Below are 7,011 nucleotides of genomic sequence, written 5' to 3'. Positions count from 1 at the left end.
AATATTTGGGTCTTCGACCCTATTTCAAGACCTTAACTTATTGCAAACCCTTCTTACCTTCAGCCTTCATCCTCTCTAACCCTAAATTCGAAACCATAGCCCCATTTGTGAGATCCTTGAGCTTTTGAGTGTTTTAGAGTGTTTTTGGTGCATCTTGGAGAAGAAAGACCTCATTAGAGAAGTTTTGGTTATCCTGGAGCTTGAAGATCCAGGCCTTGTTCACCTTTATCTTTCTTCTGGAGGTATAAAGCTTCAAACTTGATGGTTCTTTTTGTAGATCTAGTTTTAGGTTATAATTTCCATGTTTTGGTCCCATGGTTTTGGTTCTTGTGAGTATAAAAATTGGATCTTGATGAGTATAATGTTTCCATGCATGAGTTAGTGGCCTTTTTAGTGAAATTATGATTGTAGGGCTTTGGTTTGGGCATCATTAAGCCATGCAAAGTCATAAAGTCAGGAACTTTATGACTTACAACGTCTCTTGGAATAAGATCTAGAAGTTAGATGATTTGTCTTAAGGCATTAAGAGCTTAGAATGAGAAATGGGGCTTCAACATGCAGTAATTCGGGCGTACTAGGGTGGTACGCGGGGCATACTCACCAGAATGGCTTTTGATCCTTGGGTCTTGTGGGTGTTGGGCCAAGAATGTTGGGTCAAGTATGGGAAGGATAAAATGGTCTTTTACCCCTTAGCATGATGGAATATGATTGGACCTTAGATTATGGATGATCGCCTTAATTATTAATTACGGATGATTTTGAATATGTTTAGTGTGAGGAGCCCGTTAGTAGCAACATGTGTGTGATTCGGTTATCTCTAGATTGAGGTGAGTCTCCTCACTATACTTGTGGGTCGAAGGCACTAATGTCGTCCCACTGGAATGTGTTAGGTAGAATGCTAGTTATTTTTGTGACTCTTGCATTGTATGTTGGGTTAGGACCCATGGACATGCATGTAGGGCTAGGTTCAGTTGAATGAGAGGGTTGGGCCTATCGTATGTTGCTCTAGGCCCATTATATAACAGGCTAGGCCTAAATGTATGCTAAGTTAGGCCCATTATTTAGGAAGGGCTAGGCCCATTATTATGGGATGGGCCTAATGTTCGGTCTAGGCCCAATGATATGTATGCAATGTGGTATTTGGGCAACTCGCTAAGCTTTATGCTTAAGTTTTATGGTTATATACTTCCAGTTCAAAAGGTAAGGGTCGGCATGATTGCACAACATCCCTTAGAGTTTTATTCTACGTGGTTGTTTATGATTTTTACTTTGATGTTTAAATAATATATCCATTTTGACCGATTTTGGAACAACTCATTTGTATGGTTTATTGTTTTAAAAATGAAAATTTTCCATGGATTTTTTGGGTGTTACAAGTTGGTATTAGAGCCTTGGGTTGAGGGATTCGGGCACATTCTCGGGTGTGTTTGAACTCAAACTAAGGAATTGGTAATCTTTTATAATATATTAAGTTTTCTAAAAAGATTTTTATAAAGAAGAAGGGGTGTGATGTGTGCAATCAACCGAGCTCAAGTGATTCCCAAAATACCCATACTTGTTGATATGTTATATGATATGAATGGTTGCATGTTAGAAAGATTGGATACAGTTAGGATCATATATCCTTCGAATGACTGATTTAGCCTTATTTCATGTTCCTCGTCTGGTTGTGGTCTTAGGGTAGAGTCTTTTATTTAACATTCTATTTGATCATGTATTTTGTATAATTTGCATGCATAAGGCAACCGAAAGCGATAGTAGAAGTTCCTAGCATGGTAGTAGCAGTTAAGCTTGGGATGTCCTTTGTTTGTTTTGTGGTTTGGAGTGTTACAGCACGAATGTTGCTTACTTTGTGCTATGTGGGACCCTTATTGATGTGAGTTAACCATTAAGTGAATACGTTAACTCACATGCTGCAAGGGTTAAATAATCTCGGAGTGATGGAATTGGCCTTATTGTGTAGCTCTCGTTTGATTCTAACCATTGTGGGGTTGATTATTTTACACGAAGGATTATTCTAACGCCTACAGATTCTGGCTAGTTAATTTAGAGATAATAAGCATTAAAAATGACTTTTTGATAGAAAAATATTTAGGATAAATAATCTTAACATAAGTTATAGTGTATTTCACAAGGACTTCGTACATATAAATAACGTTGATATCCGACTTATAACGAAGAAGTTATGACCCGTCGAAGTTTCATGATTAAACAGGCACGGCTCCGCGTATCGTAAAAAGTAAATTTTTGACAAAATGCTTTTTATCCTTAGCAATCTAAACGAAATTCGTAGTAGACTTTAAACCGAGAGCGTGCATATACTAGTCCGATGACTGATTGCACCCGTTGTATAGTGGTATTCCAATTTGATGACTGATTGGGCCGGGGGTAATCCAACCCAATGGTTGTGGACCTGAAGGTATTCCAATCTGATGACTAATTAGACCTAGCATGCATGATTGTATATGTTATATATGTTGTGTGTGATACTTTGGGGGAACTCACTAAGCGTTGGCTTACAGTTTCAGTTTATTGTTTCAGGTACTTCAGGCGATCGTGGAAAAGCGAGGACGTGATCGTGCACATCCTCTTCGTTTATGATTTTGGATTTTGGGATACTCTGATTGTGACTGTTATTCTTGGAAACAATGTTTTTTTAACAATTATGGTCATTCGATTGTTTTTGAAAATTTGAAAATTTTACTCTGATTTTTATGACATTACAACCTTGCGAATCGAGAAGTTGCCTTGTGATCATATTTATTCCATCATAAAAAGTTGTGATTTCTTGTTGCATATTTAAGTCATGTTGAGGGCAATTTCGTAACATTCCCTTGTAGTTCTCCCACGCTTCGTAACATGACTCCCTATCATTTTGTTAAAAATTTGCGATGTTTTTCTTTAATTTAGAAATATTCGAGGGTGGACTTTAATTGTTGAATAAATTTCATCCTTAAATTAGCCTATTTCGTATAGCTCCTGGTGGGAGTGATTTCACCCAATCCTTTGTCGCGTCTTTTAATGTAATTGGAAGAAGTCTTATGTCACACCCTGAAACCAATGGCGGAAACGTTCCGGGGCGGAGGACGTCATGTATAGCATCACAACCAATGAATAACAACAATCATAGCAACACAACCATTACAGTGAATACTTAGGTAAAAACGTTTACATCTGTTTTGAAATTTAGTTTGAATTACATCCAATAGTTTTGCATTGTAAAAAACTTAAAAACTCGTAATGCTTCAGTTCCTCGAAAATCCGGCAAGTACTTGTCTACTAATTTCCTGAGAATACAAACAATTTGAAAAATATCAGCATAAAGCTGGTGAGTTCATAAGCATTTAGTTTTTAGAGAAAAATGTTCTTTGATGCTTTTGAAAAGTGTTCCTCAAGAAAATCCTATATTTTCTTATGAAAAGTAGTGATGAAAGAGTATCTATTAGTAAAACATAAACCATCGGTTTTAGAAATCATGTTATCTGCCCTAGAGGTAGAGATGCCAGTATAGAAATCCCTGAATATTGTCTGTATATATAAGTAGTTTTATTACTCAAAATAAAACTCATGAAGGGTAGAGCCCGTAAACAAAGTTAGTTTATACTTATTTGCGAGTCCTATAACCATACTTGATATGACCGAGAGACCTTTATAACGTTCTTCAGGCGTTAAGCTAAATGACATTTGTTCACCCCAGGCGTGCCCGCCTAACTGTAGCTAGCAGTTCAGGTGTGGGATTGTCAGTCCCGAATAGATCTATTCACAAATCTCATGCTCTCCCTCCAGGAGACTCTGGTTATACTAAAAGGATTTATCACTATACACCTAAGGGTACAATATTGAAGTAGCGCCTCACAATTCTGTATAATCTAGTTTACTAGCGAGAAATCAGTATAAAACAGTAATTATCCTTGAATAAATGTACTTTATACTTCTGAGAAAACATATAACATAAACTAAATCTGCCATAGTTTATATATATTCATTTATGAATTTTGATTAAGTAGAGACTGCCTAGAGGGTTATCCCAAACTATACCCATTATAGTTTATTAGAGTTGATGTAGAGTTGCTTTGTAAAAACCTTTCTGAAAACTATGAAGTTAGATTTCCAAAATAGTAGTTTCACTTATGCTCAACATATTACAAAAAGAGACAAAATATCCGAATATGTTATTAAACGTGGAAATCGTTGGACTGCATTAATAAGTTTAAAACTTAATAAAACACTTTGAATTTGGCTTGTATTCCCCCCCTGAAAACATTAAAAACACGGAAAATGTAGGGGTATGAACTCACAGTTGTTGCGTGGAGTTGTTGACTGAAAAGAAGGTTCCCGAGTTGTTGCACGTGACACTTAACGAAATCCTATTATCAAATAAATACGTATATGTATCTAAATTAGCGATTTCGATAAATAAAGTGTCATAAGAACACTTGAATTCGGTTGAGGAATGTTACCGAGACTTGCTTGAATCGAAGAAATGGGTTTTCAGCCTTAGAACTCGAGTTTATGGTCTCTGAAGATGGGTTTACGTTTTCTAAAATGAGTTTACGGTTTCAGCAGGTGGCTGAGTTTACGGCCGTAAACTCAAGAACTGAGTTTACGGTCTCTGAAGCTCGGACCGTAAACTCGGAAAACGAGGTTTTGAATGCAGATTTCAATGCGAGAAGTGATTCCAAATGCTCCAAAGTGCTCCAAAAGGCGTTCTTCGACGTTTCCCGGAGTCTAAAATCGTTTTTGTGAGTTTACGGTTGAAGAACTTAGAGAGAGAAGAGGAGAGAATGTGGCCAAAAAATGTTCTAAGGAGAGTGGGAGTATCGTATTTATAGGGTGAAAAATGGGGTCCACTCGTCATTGACCGTAAACAGGGTTTACGGCCGTAAACGAGTTTGGAATTAATTAAGTGATCAAAAGGAGACTAATTAAATATATGGGTTGATTGTTTAAATCATTCATTCTTATATATGAGGGCTTGTGATCCAAGATTCCTTATGTTGGACTAAGTCTATGGGGTGACCCATGGATACTCCATGGAGATTAAAATCCATGGAGCATAAGGAATGGGTAAAGTCATGAGTTACATGGTGTAACCCTAATAGCCACCATATAAAAAATCCCATGGCTCAAGAAATCGGCACTATGTGTGTGTGTGAGGGCTAGACGATTTCAAGGAGTGTTCAAGTTTCTCTCAAGTTATTCCAAGTGTATTTGGTGTTGTGTGAACCGTTTGAGGTGTCACACTTGAGGCACTAGGCACTCAAGCTTCATGAAGACTTTCTACATCAAAGAGGTATGTATTCTATCTTGTTATATTCATTGTTGTGTATGCTAGATTAGGATAATACCTTGGAAGTTCATATTTGCATGTATAATAGAGAAAACATAGATCCAAGGTATTTAGGGTTGCATGTACACTTAGGTGTGTTAGAATGCTAAAAACCCAACAGTACTTTCTATATTGAAGCTGATTTGAGCTAAAAGTCCAAGAACACTTAGTGTGTGTTCTTGGTGTTTTTGGAAATCTAGACAAAATACATAAATGAATGGATGAATAGATGCACAAACACTAGATTAAGTGTTATACCAACTTTCAATGGTTAGAACACTTACAAGTTTGAAGATCTTGAATAAGTTTTAGGATGATACTTGAAAGGATATTTTGGAGTTTACTCTTTTGATATTTGGGGAGTAAAAACAAATGGCTAGACTTGGGGAGTAAACTCATGCATATGCATGAGTTCACGGATTTTTGGGTGATTTTTCAACCCAAACATAAAAGTTTGGTCGGAAATTTATTAGACGCGAGGTGTTTGCGGTTTTTAAAATTCAAAACCCGAGACAGCACTTTCTTTCACCCGTTCGTTTAAAAATAATATTAAAATATTCAAACGAACTTCAAATTTGTTAAAAATAAGAAATAATTACATTAACTTATAATAAGAAGTGGTTGACTTTTAAGGTTTGACCGGATGAAAATTTCGGGTTGTTACAGACGGCGCCTAGCGATTAATCAGTGCATACATAATGAGTGAAACATTACAAAATGATGAAATTTAAACGTTTTGAAGAATTTTTATCTCAATGCAAACTATTTGAGGCATGATTAGTGTTGTATTAATCATATTAACCTACTTTGTTATCATATTAGTAGTATTTACGAACTTTGATATGATATTAGTCATATTTAATTTTTTAAAATTCAACAAATTAGCAATTAATGGTACCCGATTAATCTCCGCCTAGCCGATTAATCCCTTGACCCCAGTCTACCGACTAGCTAACGTCGAGCGTTTTTTGCAACCTTTATATATATATATATATATATATATATATATATATATATATATATATATATGTGTGTGTGTGTGTGTGTGTGTGTGTATATATATATATATATGTTTATATGTCTTTCGGAATACGATCCGATGTCGGGCGATGCCCGAGGAATGTTTGTTATGCTTGAGATCTTTGTGATTCTTGTATGTGTAGGTATTTTTATGTTTCCGGATTACAATCTGATGTCGGGCGGTGCCCGAGGAATGTTTATATGTATGTTTTTCCAGACTAAGGTCTGATGTCGGTCGGTGCCCAAGGAATGTTTATATGTGTGTTTCCGGACTACGGTTCGATGTTGGGTGGTAACCAATGACAATGTGCATGTTAGATTATACTTGTTGTCTACATGATACTTGTATGTGCCTGGTAGGAAGGTGAGTGTGGGCGGGGTCCCATATCTCATCACTAGCTGAGTGTGGACGGGGTTCCATATCTCATCATTAGCAGAGCAAGGGTGGGGCCCATGATAGGTGAGGCCTTAGGACTAGAGGAATTAGTACTGTGTATGATTCTTTATGTGCTAGAATGATTATATGATATTGTTTGTATGTGTATAGTGGGCGAGGCCCAGTGACAGGCGGGGCCTGGAAGAAACAAATTTGTATACCGAGTAGGGCTTGATGTCAGGCGGGGCCCGAGGACAGGCGGGGCCCAAGGAAGATCGTGCGGGGG

The 7,011-nt window shown here is 37.0% G+C and overlaps 1 non-coding gene across 1 annotated transcript; it reads left to right on the top strand.

Annotated features, from left to right (window-relative positions):
* The first annotated feature begins 2,801 nt into the window (after positions 1-2,801).
* Positions 2,802-2,908, top strand: LOC111914332 (small nucleolar RNA R71). Its single transcript, XR_002857774.1, has one exon. It is a non-coding gene; the product is annotated as a small nucleolar RNA R71 (small nucleolar RNA).
* The last annotated feature ends 4,103 nt before the right edge of the window (positions 2,909-7,011 follow it).

This window comes from Lactuca sativa, chromosome 8 (assembly GCF_002870075.4).
Source record: "Lactuca sativa cultivar Salinas chromosome 8, Lsat_Salinas_v11, whole genome shotgun sequence".
Lineage (NCBI taxonomy): Eukaryota > Viridiplantae > Streptophyta > Magnoliopsida > Asterales > Asteraceae > Lactuca > Lactuca sativa.
This window is presented reverse-complemented; position numbering and strand designations above follow the sequence as displayed.